General features: G+C 35.3%; 1 protein-coding gene across 11 annotated transcripts in view; it reads left to right on the plus strand.

Annotated features, from left to right (window-relative positions):
* The window catches only part of LOC115448299 (dual 3',5'-cyclic-AMP and -GMP phosphodiesterase 11), a 239,158-nt gene that overhangs the window by 87,927 nt on the left and 131,456 nt on the right, over positions 1 to 19,775 (plus strand). For 7 of the 11 annotated variants that reach the window (XM_037437266.1, XM_037437268.1, XM_037437270.1 and 4 more), the window contains exon 1: positions 3,144 to 3,567. The exons of the other annotated variants lie outside the window; for them this stretch is intronic. The gene's annotated coding sequence lies outside the window, so the exon portion shown is untranslated. Of the gene's footprint in view, positions 1 to 3,143; positions 3,568 to 19,775 lie in introns of those variants that run through there. 11 annotated transcript variants of the gene reach the window in all.

Raw genomic sequence — 19,775 nt, forward strand, 5'->3', positions numbered from 1 at the left:
TTGTCCCCGATATGATTTACCCCCTATCACATCATGACACCGAATAAATAATAATAATATGAGCCCTGTATTATATACTGTCCCACTGTTGAACACGGGCTTCCTCTACTGCTAAGAGGGATTAGGCCTTAGTCCACCACGCTGACCTAGTGCGGATTGGTAGACTTCACACACCGTCGAAATTCCTATAGAGAACTTCTCAGATGTGCAGGTTTCCTCACGACGTTTTCCTTCACGGTTAAAGCAAGCGATAATTCAGAAAGAACACACACATAATTTTAGAAAAGTCAGAGGTATGTACCCTTTGGTGTTCTAACCTGCGGACATTCATCTCGGCAGTCCGTTCCACGACCAAATAGGCTATCGCCGCTAACTGAGAGACGGAATATATACGTCGAAAAGTGGGTACATTAGTTGGGCAACCATCGAGCCACAACTTGATGGTTTTAACTTATGATTTAACCTCTACCTACGCCTAGTTTTCTTAACATACATATTTTCAACATAAATGCGCAAATTATTTTCAACTAGCTCTTGCTCGCGGCTCCGCCCGCGTTATAAAGTTTTTCAGGCTAAAGTTTTCCATTATAAAAGTAGTAGTTTCCCGGGAGCCTATGTTCTTCCCAGGGTTTCAAACTGTCTCCATACCAAAGTTCATCTTAATACGTTGGGTAGTTTTTGAGTTTAAGACGTTCAGGCAGACGGATGCAGCGGGGGACTTTTGTTTTATAATATATTTTTTAGAACTTTTTAAGAGGAACAATCCCGTCATACATCATTGTTGCATAACTTTAACCGTTTACGCAGCGCACGCAATGGAAGCTCTCAAAACTAATAAATTGTCCCCGTATTTGCAACATGTTTCATTACTGCTCCGCTCCTATTGGTCATAGCGTGATGATATATAACTTAGGGCACTCCACAAACAAAGGGCTATTCAACACAAAAATAATTTTTCAGTTCGAATCGGTAGTTCCTGAGATTAGCCATTACTGCTCCGCTCCTATTGGGTATAGCGTGATGGTATATAGCCTATAGCACTTCACGAACAAAGGGCTATCCAACGCAAAAAGAATTTTTCAGTTTGGACCGGTAGTTCCTGAGATTAGCCATTACTGCTCCGCTCCTTTTGGGTATAGCGTGATGATATATAGCCTATAGCAATCCACGAACAAAGGGCTATCCAACGCAAAAATATTTTTTTTAGTTTGGACCGGTAGTTCCTGATATTAGCCATTACTGCTCCGCTCCTATTGGGTATAGCGTGATGATATATAGCCCATAGCAATTCACGAACAAAGGGCTATCCAACGCAAAAAGAATTTTTCAGTTTGGACCGGTAGTTCCTGAGATTAGCCATTACTGCTCCGCTCCTATTGGGTATAGCGTGATGATATATAGCCCATAGCAATTCACGAACAAAGGGCTATCCAACGCAAAAATAATTTTTCAGTTTGGACCGGTAGTTCCTGAGATTAGCCATTACTGCTCCGCTCCTATTGGGTATAGCGTGATGATATATAGCCTATAGCACTCCAGGGACAAAAGGCTATCCAACGCAAAAAGATTTTTTCATTTTGGACTGGTAGTTCATGAGATTAGCGCGTTCAAACAAACAAACAAACAAACAAACTCTTCAGCTTTATATAATAGTATAGATTTAAACTTCAATACTGGCCAAAATCGCAATCAATTATTTCAGGTAATTTTTAAGGTTCCGAAAAAGGAAAAAACGGAACCTTTATAGGTTTGTTGTCCGTCCGTCTGTCAAGACCCTTTTTCTCAGGAACGCGTGGAGGTATTAAGCTGAAATTTATATCAAATACTCAAGTCTACTGTCCCTTGGAGCTGTAAAGAAATCAAACTTCTAAGCCAACGCAATCAAAAGATACAGCCGTTTATGCCGTAATTTTTTTGTTTGTTATATCTTACAAATTGTTTACAACTAACCTACGGACAAATTAAACATTTAACACAGGTGAAATTATACTTTTTTTGAGATACCCACAAAAAAGATATTTCCTCATTTCATAGTTTAAAGTATTTATATTACGTAGTGTATTTATAATCTTTGTATATAGTAAATCCATTTGTGCGTTAATGTTATCACGTGAAAAAAAAGCGGAACTAGTCCATTATCATGATGTAGTTGTCCTAGACCTTTTTCTCTTTCATGTAGTTTCCGTATTATGCGCAGGTGTATTGTAAGTTGGTGCATTAAGGTCCTTCCCTCATCACCGTTATGCATAGGAAATTATGTTTTTAAAAAAATATAATTTTCATAATGATAAGACTCATTTCGTATTGTGATGCAAGCAGAGATGATGATTCATTTTGAATGGGATGACGTTGACTCACGATAGATTTTATCAGTTGTATGATGATTCACTAATTAATTTAAAAATTATTTTCTTAATACATAATTTGTATAATATGGTTTACCTTCATGTATTTATCGATATTGGTATCTAGCGTAATGGTCAGAATTAATTTGAAACAAAAGAAACGAAAAAGGATGTAGTGATTAAAAACTGAGTTTGAAATGTAGATTTGAATTCCAATTCTGGTTTACTTGTAAGCCTTTTGGATTTTTATTTTATAAGAACTATAGCTTAGATTCATCACACAATCTATTCATATATCATTTAAAACATTATTTATTACCCTCGTCTTTGTTGATACTGACGTTTCCACGAATACAATCCCCCGTCTAACATGAAAGAGCAAGTGCGTAGTACGACTCAACAAATGACCTTTGTTTATTATTATTCCTTTTTCTGTCTCAATCGTGTTAAGTGTCTCTTTATGTAAATTCATACCTACGAGACATCTGTTAATGAAACTTGTTATAAAATTTACCACGTTATTGTTTGATCTTGTTAGTTATGTATGGTTATGTTATGTTTTTTCGAGGCATGTGTGGCCGACGAGTGTGGTAGTATGATGAGTTTCTGTCGAGCAGTTGTAAGCGAGCGGCGCGGTGCGGCATCAGGAAACCGTGGCATGTTTATAATGTGCAGTTGCAGAGTGATGTGTTTTTGTGGTGTTTATCAGTGTTGTGTGCGAGTGTGTGTGTGTGGGCGCGTGTTGTGTGTGTGGGTGTTCCTGTCGGCGCGGCGCGAGGCGCGGCTGGCGCGGCGGACGCGGACGGCGGAGCGCGGCGGTCGCCAGTGTCGGCACTCGGCGCCGTCAGTTGAGTTCTGAGCGCCACGGGGCTGCCGCGCTCACGCCGCGTAGAGCCCTCACTCGCGTACCTAACTTTGTGCACTGGAAACTTTTCAAAGCGTTTTCCGAAGGATTCGACGGTCGCGCGTTAATAACGTTGTCATTTTCGAGTCGCGTTGTGGTGTACAACGTGCGAGCGAACACGGTTGCGCGTACACACGAGTCTGTCGGTCTATTTTTGAATATTCTCTAAACGCTTCGCCGCGAAGTTTTCGAAACGCAGCTCGCCGGAGCCGGGTGAACGGCCGCAGCGTATGCAGTACGACTGCATCACGTCTCTTGTGTTTTTGTTGACGGATTTTTGTTGTTAACCTCCACAGTTATAACCGAGAAACGTTATCTGTAAGTATGACCCCGGTTGATTTACGATACCAGCTTAGTCGTTCAATTGTATCTAAGGCGACACCACCTACGTATGTGCGTTGAAAGAAAACTCTACATTCGATAGATAATGAATATTTTGCATGTGGCATTCGAAGTTCGTGATATCGAATGCTCGTACTTTCATGTTTTACTAAAAAACAAAACCACATTCGTATCGTGGCACATTACGCGTGTTGAGCGAGACCGTGTAGATATACAAATTACTCGTATGTGTATAGCACACAGCCGCACATAAATATGTGCGAAGCGTATTTGTGTGTTGTGTATTGCGTCCCATACAAATATAATCAAGCATTACGTGAACCTTTATGCATAATTGCATTGACTGTTCTGCATAATTGTATAAACACTGTTGTGAGACGGAATATACATACTTCGGCTACCGATAATGTAAAAGGCTGCATTTCATATCATAAAATTCATCTATTCACGCATAGAGACTGTGTTAATTTGCATTATTATTCTTGATAGAAAGCAGTAGATTTTGAAATATTTCAATGTGCAACTAACATTTTGGTTTCTTTATTTTCACTTTTAACGTGTATGAATGTAAGCTAACTACGCAATATTTTAATATGTAATTGAGCATAAATGCATAATGCATTAACACTACTTATTTGAGAGTAGTCTTCCTGTCTACATAACTTTTAGGAACGATTTTTTAGTAATCAAAAATGTATTGATGATATAAAATGTAATGCTATACTATAAAAAAAAAAAAAAAAATCGTATTAACAAACTACGTCAATTGTTTTACTTTTATAGTCAGCTCGTAATTAAATAAATTGTGCGCTTAAAATATTTCTGGTATGAAAATTAATAAGCTATATTACAAGATATGAATATAGCTTTCTATTAATTAAAGAAATTTAGAATTCAAATCAGTTATATTTTAAGAGCTTAGCGCGTTTAGTCAACAAATATCCACCTTATAGTAATAATACAGATTTGATAAATAACTTTTTTTGGTGATTGTAAATTCAGTCTTAGTAATGTTTACAAATGGTTATAAATTATATTCTCAAAGTATCAGTAATTATTATTCTTAAAGTAAAAAGACGTAACTGTGTCATATACATTACATATTAGTAGCGAAAGGTGAAATTTTCAAAAAGTAACCCGAGGCAAAAAAAATGGTTTGGTAATATAGCGCCTAATTTACTAGAAAACAAAAACTATGACAAACGTAAATAAATCTAAAAGGGAAGCCGGTAGGGATCGGGTTGTATGGACCTTCGCCACTGTTATGATATATCACTGTGATAATTAATATTTTATGTCCAAGCAACAATAGTTTGTTTCCTACGGAACTGGACATTTCGAGTTGAATCTAGCTAGATAACATATGTCAAAGCAAAATCGATTTTGCAATGGCTTAAGCCGTAAATAATCAAACAATCTCACTTTATATTCTATACTATTATAATTTTGAATGATCGTGATAGTTATGTACGGTGAAAAGTAACACGAGTTATTCATGCGTTCGGTTTGGTACTTAACACATTATTTGCCCATTTCGAATTTGTCATTGACCGTCAATAAGAATTATTATCGAGAGGATGTTAATAGATATAATTTGGCACCCAAGGGACATATAGGTAATGTGAGTTTAGTCGCACATACGTCGATGTAAAAAAAAGAAACAATAAATTAAATAGGAAGTAAAATAAAAAGAAAATGGTTTTATTGACATAATAATTACTCATTGTTTTTAAACACACACATAAATCACGCATCATCACCAGAGGTATCTAGAGGCGCAACTAGGGCATCCACCTTTCGCCAAGTGCGTTCCGTCCCATGATGATCACACCATGGAAGCGAGCCTATCGCCAAATCAGGCACAAATTTCAGACTCCGGGCTGATACTGAGCAGAAAAACCTTTATATCACTTTACCCGACCCGGTATTCGAACCGAGGTAGTCATTGTTTTTAAGAACTTATTAATTTCATTTGTTTTATATGAGACGTAAATTACTCGGAGTCATGGTCGTGTTTATTTTTGACTGTAAATGTCATTGATTTACATATTCAATATGGCGTGTAAAATATGAAAAATCTTTTAACACACTTACGGTTTTAGAATAATTATTTTTATATATTCATTTTATTTGGTACAGTTATAGATAGTTATAGTTGCAATACGGCATGAATGTGCCGGCTTTACCTAAGTATATCACTGTCTTTCAGAAAGCTGGCGAATAAAGGCAGTTTTGTTGTGATGCGTAATGTCAGTAAGAGATGGAGAGACATCACCATTCCCTCAGACATTAGCGAATCAAACCATTTCCTTAGACAGTGAGATGTTTATGGGTGTAAGTCACAACTCATTATGACGAAAACTCCGTTGCTCTCTCTTCTGGTACAAAAAATACGCTACCTACTATTTGTCATTTTATTACCTACTCTCATCGTAAGAATTAATTGCTATTTACACCTAATACATATATTTTATTGACAATATGATAACAAGTATCATCGCTGATGTTATCACCAATATTATGATGTTTTATTGCTATTTTCCGGTTTTTACGTGAAAGCTGTAACAACTAATAAATTCTACATAAAAAACGTCTGCGTTGACACAATTGTTTTAATTATGGGCGTTCATATAACGGCTTTTCATTTATTTTATTTGATAAAAGCGTGGATATATTTCTGTTAAATTTGTTTAAAAAATATTTGAATAACAAATAAAAATCTGTGTTCGCGATGTTATATATATACGATTAAATGTTATTTTTTTAATATTTTATTCGACTGCGGTAAATAGGAATTAATATGAACGAAACTGGTTATGCATGCTCTCGACATATTTGATATTATATCGGATAGCGTATTATATTGAACTGATTTCCTCAAATAACTTATGTGTGGATACAACAAATGCTTAATAATATATCATGTCGATGAATATGAATATAGCCAACGCCTGAAAATAAGTATTCCTTATAACTCAATATTAGTGCCATAATGTGTAATACGTATTAATCGTTTATAATGCTTTCTGCTTCATCTGTGTAAGTTTTGGATGTATGCAAAGTTTGAATGAGTAGAAATAAGCGATGTTGAGATCTTGTATGTGAAAACTATAAATATTTATGGTAATTCATTCAAATTATAGTTTATTAATATTTTTAATTTGTAGAGAAATTAATTTTAATATTAAAATAAACCTACGTTATGGATATTTTCGAGACAATTTGTTATATTTTACTGCCGTCGCGACGTTTCGTTCTTCATTTCAGACAGGTATTTTTAAAAATAAATTTATTTTTATTGATTAACTTAGATGACTTCTAATAGCCTGTCTGATGTTATTTTTTGTAACGTAGAATTATATGGCTTCGCACTTTTATATCTAAAATATTTGCTTTTGCCTAACAAACGTAGTCTGAGTTCGAGTGGCGTCAGGTTGAAAGCATAATAAAACGAACTAAAATCACGTAATAAGAAGTATTCCTGTCCGAAGTCATATTCTGAAGATGTTACGTAGGACATAAACATGCTCGTCTTAGGTCCATCATCCTACTAATATTATAAATGCGAAAGTTTGTAAGGATGCATGTATGGATGTATGTATCTTTGTTCCTCTTTCACGAAAAAACACAGTAACATTGGTTATACTTACATCATAATAACACATAGGCTACAATTATAATGATTTTGTGTTTTTGATCATAATATAACGATATATATAAAGTAAGTCGGAGAAAAATATATATCCCGGAAAACTTCACGCGGGCAAAGCCGCGAGCAAAAGCAGTATTGTTATCATCCTAATGAGTGAGTTGGAAATTGAAGGTATCCTTTCAATATACTGTCAGTATGGCAGCTTGTGACTACGTCAAACTCTTGGGCAACAATGAACATATTTACAGTCAATACTCCAAATAATTTTTTGCCCGTTTTTTTCAAGTTAATTTACTTGTAGTTGCTTCGAATTGTAGTTTTATTTCTACGTTACGAAGTATCATTTTGTTTTGCTCTGTAATTAAAATATAATAAAATGTTACTATTTTTATTAACTTTCTCTGTGCAGAAAATGTCAACTTCTGAACCGTGTGGTATTTATACACCCACGGCGAAGCAATTTAGTTATCCGGCTGTCATAGTGAAAAGGTTACCGCACTCGAAAAGCTTTGTGTGTGTGTGTCCAACTTATGCGATGTATGCTAAAATTGTGGCTTCATAAGTTAAATATAAAACTATTTATGGAAATGTTATGCAAAAACCACTTTCTTGCTTGATCTTGATTTTTATGGAAATAGTTAATGGTAGTTTGTGTTATGATTTTGTAGAGTTTTCCCACGGTGAGTTTTTGAGCGCATTATAATTTTGTGTATACACATTATTGGACATTATTATACTAGGTTTTAATAGTAATCATTTAAAAATAGTTTTATTTTCTTCCAAAAGGGGAATAGTCACTTTTATTGCACAACGTACATAGATTTCATTATGTAAATCTAGATTTTGTTCTAGTTTCTATTCGCGTGGGAAAGTTTTTTCGGAATAATAAACCCGCTGTATATATTCCTGGGTTAAAAAGTAGCCTATCTGCTGTTCCAGACTGTAATCTATCTGCCAAATTTCATCAAGATCCGTTCAGCCTAGTGTAGTCACTGTTGTGTTCCAGTGTGAAGAACTTTGTAGCCAGTGTAACAACTGAACATAATGAGACTTAACATCTCATGTCTCAGGATGGCGAGCGCATTGGAATACCAAACAATACTTTGTAATTCAAGGTGTTGGACAATATTTCTACTGTTTATGGGCGATCGTATCGCTTACCATCAGGCGAACGGCTAGCTCGTCTGGTGATTTAAAGCAATAAAAAAAAGCCGTTCTAGCGTGATTGAGAACAAACATCCAAACTTTTGCATAATATTAGCATATATTGTGAACGGGAACTGATATTTAGTCAATCAATCATCTACATACATACACACACAGCACACATTAATCCCCGAAGGGGTATGGAGAGGCGCAACCAGGGCACCCACTTTTCGCCAAGTGTGTTCCGTCCCATTATGTGATAGGAGTCGAGCCTATTGCCATATCGGGCACAAATTTCAGACTCCGGACTGATACTGAGGCAAAAACCCAAAAATCACTTTGCCCGACCTGGGATTCGCACCCAGGAACTAAGAGCGCTGCCGTACCGCGCCATGCAACACAACTACGCCACCGAGGCAGTCAGACATCCATTCTATCCATAATAACCATCTACATTACTTCATAAATCACATATCTTTCTACAGCTCAAACCTCTCGGCTATGTCACTATTCAGTGATTTCATTGACAAGTGAATGCAATACGAATAGATATCCGGCGCAATAAGTAAATCTAAATAAATAAAATGTATAAAACATACGAACGAATACAACATGTAAGTCCGTACTTTATCGTTCAACTGACGTTACCCATTACACTATCTAAATATTATGTTAGTATACGACAAACTAACCCAAACAATTCCATTCTAACACGTAATGTTTCGCGGTTTATCAGTTGTGTATTATATGTGTAACTGGAGCACACACGCGCGCGCACTCACACACGTGCTTGACTGTGTGAATCGCGATTGGGTGGACCCTGCCTCCCTTCGAGGTCATTCGTGTCAGACTACATGAATGAACTGTTGCAGCTATGTAGCAAACCATGAAAAAATTAAACTGCTGATCATTTAGCATTACAGTTCCTGTCGGTCTCTTCAGTGAGTCCGCAATGCTGTTGCCATTAGGTTATTTCTTTTATAAAGGCGAATAAAAAAGTCACCTTTTTTCATGTGTTAGGATCAATACCGTTGTAATAATGTAGGAAAAAATACAAAACTAAATACAAAATTTAGACAAAGTATTGAACCGAAAAGTGACAGATACATACTCACTATTTAACAGTTGGTATAAACATTACAGTTATTTGGTGTGATTTAGAGTCAACCTTTCACATATAATGTGTAAAAAGCAAACTATCATTTTTTTATGTTTTTAAATTGAAATCAAGTAGGTTAATTTTCATACATAATTTGCACAAGGTCACCTTTTGGTTTGATTGTTTTACGCATGTATAATTAGTTTAATGTAGATCTACGTTAAATAAACTATTTCAATTTCAAAGTCTACGATTAGTTGTCATTTTATGTTGCGCGGTATATTCCTAGAGAATATAGCTATGTTTAGGGCCGTGGGATTGTAAAATCTAATAGAATGAATCTTACACTATTATTTGCCTCCAGGCTCACGTCTATGCGCCTTTACCCCGCCCGACTCGTATCGGAAGTGACACGTTTTATTCCAGACCTCGGTTTTCTAATTCCTTATTACATGAAACCTGATTTATTCTTTGTTAGATGGAATGTCTCCACTTATCATGCCCGATATTGCGGATTTACTAGAACTTTCCAGTCAACAGTTATTTGTCGTAATGTTATTTGACTTCAGCTACACACTCTAAATATGATATTTCATAAACTAACTAACTATTAAAGATAATTTATAACAATGCTGCCATATTTTCGTCACAATCATGTATCTCGAGATACAGAATTTTCATACCAATGAAGATTAATCAAGCCCTATTCGAGGGAGTATAATCTTTATGATTGGCTGGAGTTCTAATTTCAAATCACATTATGCCGGCAAATTGGTACACCAACGCAACCTCGATAACTAAACACCAAAAAAAAATTGAGAACATCTCGAAATAAATTAATTAAATCTCTGTGGTTGGCGTGGAATTTGCAAGTTAATTGTTCGTTATCATAATATTCAAATGTATTCTGAATAATCTATAACGAATAATGTAATGACCTCCGTGACGCAAACTTATGAAGTAGGCAGTTAGACGATACATTTTTCTGACGATATCAAAATATGTATAAATATTTCTATTAAAATTCAATCTACCTATGTATCATTAAATTGCGTAAGGAGAAACAGTTTACGAGATACGGTAATGTAACTTCACACATAGTTATATTCCGAACAGCCCGATTTTCTTCAAATAGAGGCAAACCAATAATCAAGTGCTTTCCTTAATGGTAAGGAGGTAGGTTAATTACTGTTCATGAGTATTTCAAAGCTAAAGGAAATAAATGATGTACTATGTGCTTAGCCGACTTTAAAGGACATCAATTCAATGCTCGATAAGTACTTTACATAATACTGATATGAGGGGTTATGACACTGATATAATTAATTACCGTTCAAACCAGATTAATTAATGATAAGTGTATAGGAAACCAGAAAATGTAGTACTTTCCGTGACGTTGGGTTTTGTATATTCCCCTCCGGTTTGTATTAAACGTGGAACGTGTGGTACTTCTTTAAAAAAATAACCTTAATTGATAAAAAAGATGTGCCAGAAACCATGTTTCAAATAAAGCAATGCATAATTTTGGGCGCGTGTTGGGAATGTCGCTCTATTTCATTCTTTCGCGAACATTATAATTTAGTGTGACGTCATTTGTCTGTATTGATACTCTTCAGTTTCTGCGCATTTACCCTTCTACGGAATTTCAAAAGTTTAAAATTGATTGATATTTATCGTTTTTTTTTTATATTTTTCATAAATTTTGTATATAAGTAAAAAACACAAATGAGGTAAAATACGTAAATGTTTACTAGTTAAATCTCTGTTTGATGACTTACTACTATAACGCGATGTTAGTAAAAAAATTGTTTCAGTTAAAATTAATTATAACGAAGCAAAATGTTTTTTGATCATATGGTTTTATCATGTTGGTATAAAGATGTAGTTTGTACATTAGAGGTTCAGCCAAGCGGTCGACTGTATGAGGATAATATAGTACTCCCGATAGGTTTTGGATGGTAATGAAAAATTATTTTTCCCGTGACAATTAAGGTTAATTTGTTTTATGTCAAGTTGAACAACGAAATCCTATCAGTTATATAAAATTCTTTAAATTATTAATACGGTAAAAATTTTATTTTCCTCGTATTCATTAATTTAAGTTTAAAGTTGATTGTGTTAAATACATAAAAAGATTAGCAGTAAATTCTATTTATAATATTTCTAGATTCAAAAGCATCCAATATAAACTTGTTCCTAACTAGTGAAACCGCGTTATAATAAACTTGTTCTTAATTTATATAATATGCAAAAATTCGTATTTTTTCCAAAAAGAATAACCAACTTCCACTACCATTTCATGCTGTAAGCACTAAAGTCGAAATAAGCCAAATGGTTCTTATATTAGGGTTTACATTGCGTAAGACAATGTTATACGACGAATATTTATTTCCCTTCCCCCATATTTAATTGCTTCAGCGATTTGGTGTTGGTCGAAACATGCTTGCAAATATTGATACAAATATTGGTATATCGTAAAACAAAATGGCTCGTTGAAGACCTATCTGTTACGTCTAAACGATTCCTGATGACTTTGATTTTTATGATCATGGTTTGTGTAAAAATGCTTACATTTTTCAAATAATTAAACCATTTTTGCAATTATGAAAACCATGTCGAATGACAGGTAGCCTTGAAAATGGAAAATAGTATAACTATAATACATCACGGTGGACGATTTACACGTAATAAATAACATTATATGAATTTAATTGAAATGGAAGTTGTATTTTCAAAGCAGTGTCCATATAACCTCATTCCTCCCGGATTCCTTTTATGTAGAATCTAATTATCATCAGAAAGATTTGCAGACCGCATTTATGCATATCAGTACCTATATGTTATGTAGGGTTCTCTTTCGGAATATTTCACTTTTGGCCACCATAATTTTATAATAAGCAAATACTATTGACGCAAACACATTTTGTTGGAAAAGTTGCCCTAATGTGAAAGTCGAAAAGTCTAAAATGTGAAAGGGCTGAGTGAAGAGGCAGATTGCCGTCTTGTTATTGCACCGTAGTATCAAAATCGCCTGGGGCACACATTGGTACATAAGGACTGACTATGAATATTAATAACGAGTTGCAAACTTTCCCCTCTTTAAGTGCGAGCATGTGATGTCAACACGTTTTCTGTTTAATAATACAGAAAAACCATTCTAATAAACATGGACGCTAGCAACCGACGATCCGTAATGTACGAAGTCACGCGAACTATAACTGTTAACAATACTTCGGGTTAAATTTTCCACAGATAAAGTGTTTACATCTCGTAGCGCTCTCACGAACACTTATTTTAATAAATTAGTTCTAAGCAAATGGTTATTGTAATGCAGCGATCGAAGGATGTCTTTAAAATTGAATTTTATACAGGATCATTTTAATATCGCTTTACGATTTGAAACCGCATATTTGTCTTCTTGGGAATAATTAGTTATTTAATAAGTTAATAAGTTACTCGAAACGTATATGTAAAATAGTATAAGTTTAGGAAAAAATATATATTTTAATTTAAGTACTTAATGCTACTACTGCTACTCTAAAATAATTCTTAGTAGTCGCGGCGGTAACTTCACACTTTCAGTCAGAAATACATTCATGCACACTACATATCGGCACTAAACTACAAAATTATAAGAAGATTCGAAAAGTAAAACTGTAATTTTTAGTGAAATTACTTATTACTCATAGACTATTTTCGTCACAATGTTCACAGAGGTAAGGTATGATAATGAATAATACTTATGTGGTTTCATTTATTAAAGCAATGTCAAATTTACCCTCTATATAGAAATTTTACGAAAGTGGAATTATTATCTGTCAATTTGAACAAACATTCAGTAATTAGTTGAGATATGAATAGCAAATTATATTATTGAATATGTTGTACAGTAGTAATAAAAAAAATTAAAATCAATGTCGCAGCTCTTAGCTTCAGCTCAGACATAAAGTTCTCGTTACCCGGCCTTTATTTTCTTTCAAGCGTGCCGATATCTCGTCTATGGCGTATATCTGGCGCCTCATACTCGCCACAAGCTTATAATTACTACCAGTTCGCGTGCCCGTCGCGGTTCTTCCCGCTGGCTATCTCGATACGCAATACTGCAATCTCTTGCGCACGTGGTTTATTCTTTAAATTTGTCTAAAAGGATTTTCTGCTCAATATTAACCCGGGTCTGGAAGTGCTCAAAGTAGCGACAGGCCGCCGCCTATGACATGAGATAGATATTTACATGTGGCGAAAAAGATGGTGCACTGGTTGTATCACTAATTTAACCTCTGCCTATTTTTTCGGATATAAAAGGTGTGTGTACATTTATGTTTAGTACTCTTATATGGTTCTGTCTCTTAGTAAGTTCATACCTAAACACATCATTTAGAGAGGGCAATCCATCCGCTTTGTCAACAACCATATTATCGATTGACCTTGTTTTGGCTAGCAAAATCTTAAAATTCATCTCTAATGTTTACACAGTTCGGGATTAACATTTCATAGAACATGTTAATTTACTAATCTATAATTCGTATGCCTTTTGTTAAGGATAATCAAACTGTTAAACAAATTGCATTCTATGACGGTAAATTGTTATTAACAAGGTCACCGCACTTTAAACGTTTTAATATTATTTACGCGAAATCCCTTGAGGAAACCAAGATTAAGTACTTCTAAGGCTTTAGACGTGCCATTAATTCTTTAACGGGTGAATAACCTTCGACGTTCTCGAAGGCATCTCGTCTGGAATAGTAATTATTATTGTTGCTTTGAAAACTTAGCTAGGTTTCACTGTTTTGAGTCAATGACCACGTAAATCACAGTGAATTGAGGAAATTTCCAAAAATTCAAATTAGCCTGTATATTTCCATTACCTGAACAATATACATGTCTAGTTTTTAACATACAAGTCCTAAGATTTTTTAACTAACTTTGAACTTGGCACCAACATTTGTATATGTATATTGTTTTATATTTAAAAACTGTCTGGTTTGTTGAGACATATTTATGTACGGTTTTACGTCTATATAGTGACTTCAATGTCTGTGTCTAGTTGCTCAGTTTATGGGCCGTAAATAAGCACAAGCCATTATCGCTTGGCCAAATGTTTTAGAATATATATAACAGATTTTATATATTACCCATTTGACTAACTCTGTTTCATAGTCTATTATGTAATTTAAAAATACCAAACATTTTATCCTTGACAATTTTTCGCGTCTTTAAATCCTATATAGTAATTTTAATAAGTTTCTCATAGTAATTCCTTTTAAATTCGCACGTTATACCAATTGTTTAAACTAAAATAAATAAAAATTCAATTACGCAAACTAAATGGGTCTTAATAAGGCAATATTGTAACTATTTTCAGGGAAATTACTTCTACGTATAACAGACTTAAGACTAGAAGTAATGTTTCATAAGTATCTGTTTTCCTTGAACTCGCTACGGCATATAACATGCTAAATGCGCTACTATAACTCCGTCGCTGAATGTACGCGATAACCAACTGCCGATAAAGAAATTGTGTGAAATCGCTTATTCTCGCCGACCAATTGAGAGAACTAAGCGACCTTAGTATATATATAAATAGAATTACATATACACTCACTTTGTTTATACCATAGGGTAGGCAGGGGGCGAGCCTATCGCCACATCGGGTATAAATTTTAGGCTCTGGGCCGATACTAAGTCGTAAACCCAATATTACTTTGCTAGATTCGGGGATCAAACCTGAGACCTCAGCACTGCAATAGTATTATACAACTACGCAACCAGGGTAGTCATAAATAATAGTGTATAAAATCTTAATAAAGTAATTTTCCCATATTCCAATGGTTATTCGCACGTATTCTAAACCAAAACAGAGGTACTTTTTTCTTTGTTTGGTAAGCTATATCTTCGAAACCGTATAACCGATCTTGTCAAAAATTCCATTATGCAGAAAATTTTAAAGCCAGTTATTTTCAAAAATATTCTAGGCTATATCTATCCTGGAAAGTAATAACCAGATTAAATGTTAGTTTATAATATAAAAGGGGTCATTTTACGTCGTGGTTGAGGAGTAAATCATAATTACATGATTGTAACGTTAGTTTGTTTGGTTGTTTGACCTCGTGTTATCGTGGCAAGCCTCCATTGTGTAGTGTATCAAACGCCACTCAAGTTATCTCTTATCATTGTTTATTCGATGACGTTTTACACTAGCAGTTTTTTCATATATGTATATGCTGTTAGGTAAAAACTTATTGGACTCGTTTATTCATATTTCTTTTGCTTGGCATATTTATAACGATATATTAGTGTCATTGTTTTTCTTTAATTAATCAATTAATTAAAATTGCATAAAATTAGCGTAATTAATCATAGAATAATTGGCAATATATTTAATTTGAATGCGAAGTTGAATAAAATAATTCTGTTACACTATCATTTCTCTTATATAAAGTTTGTTGGTGCCTAATTGTAGTGCACTAAAGATTAAAACTGAAAATTAACTAAGTTGACTGTATAATATTTGTATCCATTTTACTTCAGCTATTTCTTCATAAGAATATGAAACATATTTAACAATATGGTATGTAGTCCAAGTTTCTAATTGTGTTAGCAAATGTCGTTAAACTAGTACCACGGACAAAGTAACAATACAATAATAACTTCTGGGTGGTCCGAATGGAACAAATTAGTTCATCGCATAGCCTTTTTGGAGGGCAATAAACTTTTAATGTTGATATTTAGTATAGAATTACAAATGGGTATAGCGATAACTATAGTTTTGACTAAAGTACTGAAACATTACTGAATTTACCTTCTCAAACATTTACTTTGAATGACATTTTGCTTGTGTCAATAATGCTGACTGATATCCTTTTAAAACGGGGATAAGTTTTCGACGGGAAAAACTGTGTTCGGAATATAAATTTCTCTCTTTTACGCGGAACGGATTTGTTTCCCCGACACCGCGACGGCGCGGCGCTATTTACCTGAGGCATTCAGTCTCTAGGGGATCAGGGCGGACAACGGTTCCATCAGCACTCCGTCAGGGTAAATCCAACACCCGCCCGCTCCCTAATAGGCACACAATTTATACAGACTACCAATTTATGGGGCGCGTGAAAAAATTTGGCAGACAAAAACTGCGCATTAGTTTAAAGCTATCGAATAACGTGGTCATAAAACGTTTCAAAAGATCAACCAACTATTGTTCCTAAATCATAAAGGAGCCATAAAACGTCCTTAAAACGATAAGCCGGCCCGTTTGGTATCGTATATACTATTCCACACACGGACCACACGTGCGCCCACATCTCATTAATGCAATCGATACGCCCTCACTAAAACATTATGTAGCTAACACTATACTACTTTATTGCTGTGGAAACCGGTTAAGTTCAGATGCTATATCTCCAAGTGAGCGCGTATGGCGAAAACCAGCTCCTTAAATGGACGGGTTACCTTTGTGATTATCAACTTACAATGATGCATTTGATGTGTTCCGAATGTATTGTTCGCTCTTTATACTTTAAAGGCAAATTATACTCGTGTTTTGTACTCTTAGATTAGCAATTATGAGAACACTTGTAGTACACACATCGGTGTCGCCATCTGCACTTACTTGAGGGAAACCTCTTTTTTTTTTTTTTTGACATCTCCAACCGTCAGCTATCATTCACATTTCAGTGCTCCGCCAATTCGCACGTGTTTTTGTTCGTTTCTTGGCACGCAATAAACGTCCCCAAGTTAAGTGTACTTAAATTTAAAAATGGGGAAACGCAACCATCCGAGTAGTAATAATATGGATGATTATTATGAGTGTATAGAAAAGAAAGTTAAGAAATTAAATGATATGCTTATGCGCGCTCGATATAAACGAACATTATCATTATCGTCGGATTCGTCATCATCGGACTCGGAGAGCGCCGGATCGTCGTCTCAACTGCGTTCACGCGCACACGAACTCTCATCGCCTGCGCCGTTATGTATTCAAGGTTAGAAAATTCTACCCACAAGTTTGTTTAAAATAATACTGCGGATATCCAACAAAGGGCTATCACTTTATTATTATACAAACAAATAACTATCGTATTTGTGTTGCGGGCAATTACTAGGATTGTCACTTCACACAATAAACTTTGCTATGAATTCATAGCAGTTTACGCACATAGTTTGGTGTTACGGGCAATCACTGGGATTGTCATTTCACACATTGCAATTTATCAAATTGTTTTGCAATGCGGATATCTTCAGGGGATATCACTTTGCATTACTATGATAATTAATGTTGGTTAGCATAACCAAACAACTATTAACTGCGTGACCGTACAAAGTTGCGTAGGTAAACGATGGAATTATACTATTCCAGACGTGCCAATTCAAGCAAGTGAGTCCGCTGTGCCCTACGCGGTCACCGAGCCCTTGCCGTCGACCAGTGCTACAGTTGAGCCCCACCCCTCCACGAGCTGCGTCGAAGACCCACAGCCGTCTACCAGTGCCACCGTCACATCGCCATTACATCACGCTTCAGCTGAATTGAGTGACGAACTCCTAAAGATTCTAGGAGATGATCCGTCCGAAATAAAGCCTACGGCAAAGAAATTCAAGCAGACCTTGCCATTCGCATTCAACATTTGGCTACCTCCCGGATTGACAAAGGAAATCCGTAAGGAGTTAATGGAAAAATACCTACCTCCATCTAATTGTCATCTAATTGATGCACCCACGCTTAACCCTGAGGTGAAAGCTGCTATTTCTGAGGGTACTTTTAAACGAGATAAGGCAATAGAACAAAAGCAAAAGCAGTTGTCTTCTGCTACATCGTGTATTGCGCAGGCCTTGACCTCCTTAATGACAGAAACAACTAAAAATACAACACTTATACAGTCGCTGATGGATGCCAGTAAAATACTCTGTGATATTCAATATGTAGACTCTGTAACACGTAGAAATTTTGTTCTATCGAATTTGAAGAAGGAATTAAAAGAGCAGCTTCAGGCTACAAAAATTGATAAAATGCTCTTTAGTGAAGGATTGCCTGACGCTCTAAAAGCTGCAAAAGCAATATCTAAAACTGGAGCTGATTTGAAGGTAACACCTGCTAAAAAACCTTTAAGAAAATTTCCAAAGAATACACAAAATAATTTAAACTGGCGAGCTCCTCCCCCAAATTCATCCAGGCACAAGGGGAATCAGAGGACCAAGGAGCCTGCGCATCGGACTCGTCGCGAGACCTCCTCGAAACAATCATCGCGTCCAGTACAGTCGACGCGCAGCCGTCACTAGATACGGTAAAGTACGCCGGCAGGCTATTTTACTTTACTAAACAATGGGCTCTCATAACCCATGATAAAAATATATTATCTTGGATCGAAGGTTACAAAATTCCGTTTTCACGGCATGTTATACAATCAAGTACCCCAAAGGAGAAAATCTATTCCCCCCTTCCGAAAGGGTCCAGATCGAAACATCTATTCTGGAGCTTTTAACGATAGGGGCCATAACAGAATGTTTGCCTTGTGATGAACAATTTCTCTCCCCATCTTCTTGGTACCTAAACCGAATGGTAAATCAAGACTCATATTAAACTTAAAAACATTGAATAAATTTATAGACACAAATCATTTTAAACTCGAAGATTTTCGTACAGCTTTAAAACTTATTTCAAAGGAGTGCTTTATGAGTACAATTGATTTAAAGGATGCGTATTTTTAATACGTGTACATGATGAATCAAAAAGTTTCTTCGCTTTCAATTTGCAAATAAATTATATGAATTTAACGTTTTACCATTCGGGTTAAATACGGCTCCTTATGTTTTACAAAGATTATGAAGCCAGTCTTCAGTCTGTTAAGATCTTGTGGATATCTTTCAACTGTGTACCTTGATGATGCTTTATTGGTTTCCAATTCATATAAATCATGTTTGGAAAACATATTTGATACCACTCGTCTATTAACGGCTTTAGGCTTTATTATAAACACCCAAAAAAGTAATTTGTCTCCAAATACATCTTGTAAATTTTAGGTTTTATTATCAATTCAAAAAGTTTTCACATTACTTTGCCTAAAGAAAAGATTGTCAAAATTCGAACTGAAGTCAATAAATTCCGCAATTTAAATCGTTGCAAAGTTAGAGAATTCGCTCGCTTAGCAGGTTTACTTACCTCGGTTTGCCCAGCCGTAGAATATGGGTGGCTTTACACAAAAGAGCTAGAAAGATCAAAATATTTGAATTTATTAAATGATGATAATTATGACAAGTATATGACCATACCACCATCGCTTACTCCCGATCTCGAAT

The sequence above is a fragment of the Manduca sexta genome, chromosome 10 (genome assembly GCF_014839805.1).
Source record: "Manduca sexta isolate Smith_Timp_Sample1 chromosome 10, JHU_Msex_v1.0, whole genome shotgun sequence".
Taxonomy (NCBI): Eukaryota; Metazoa; Arthropoda; class Insecta; order Lepidoptera; family Sphingidae; genus Manduca; species Manduca sexta.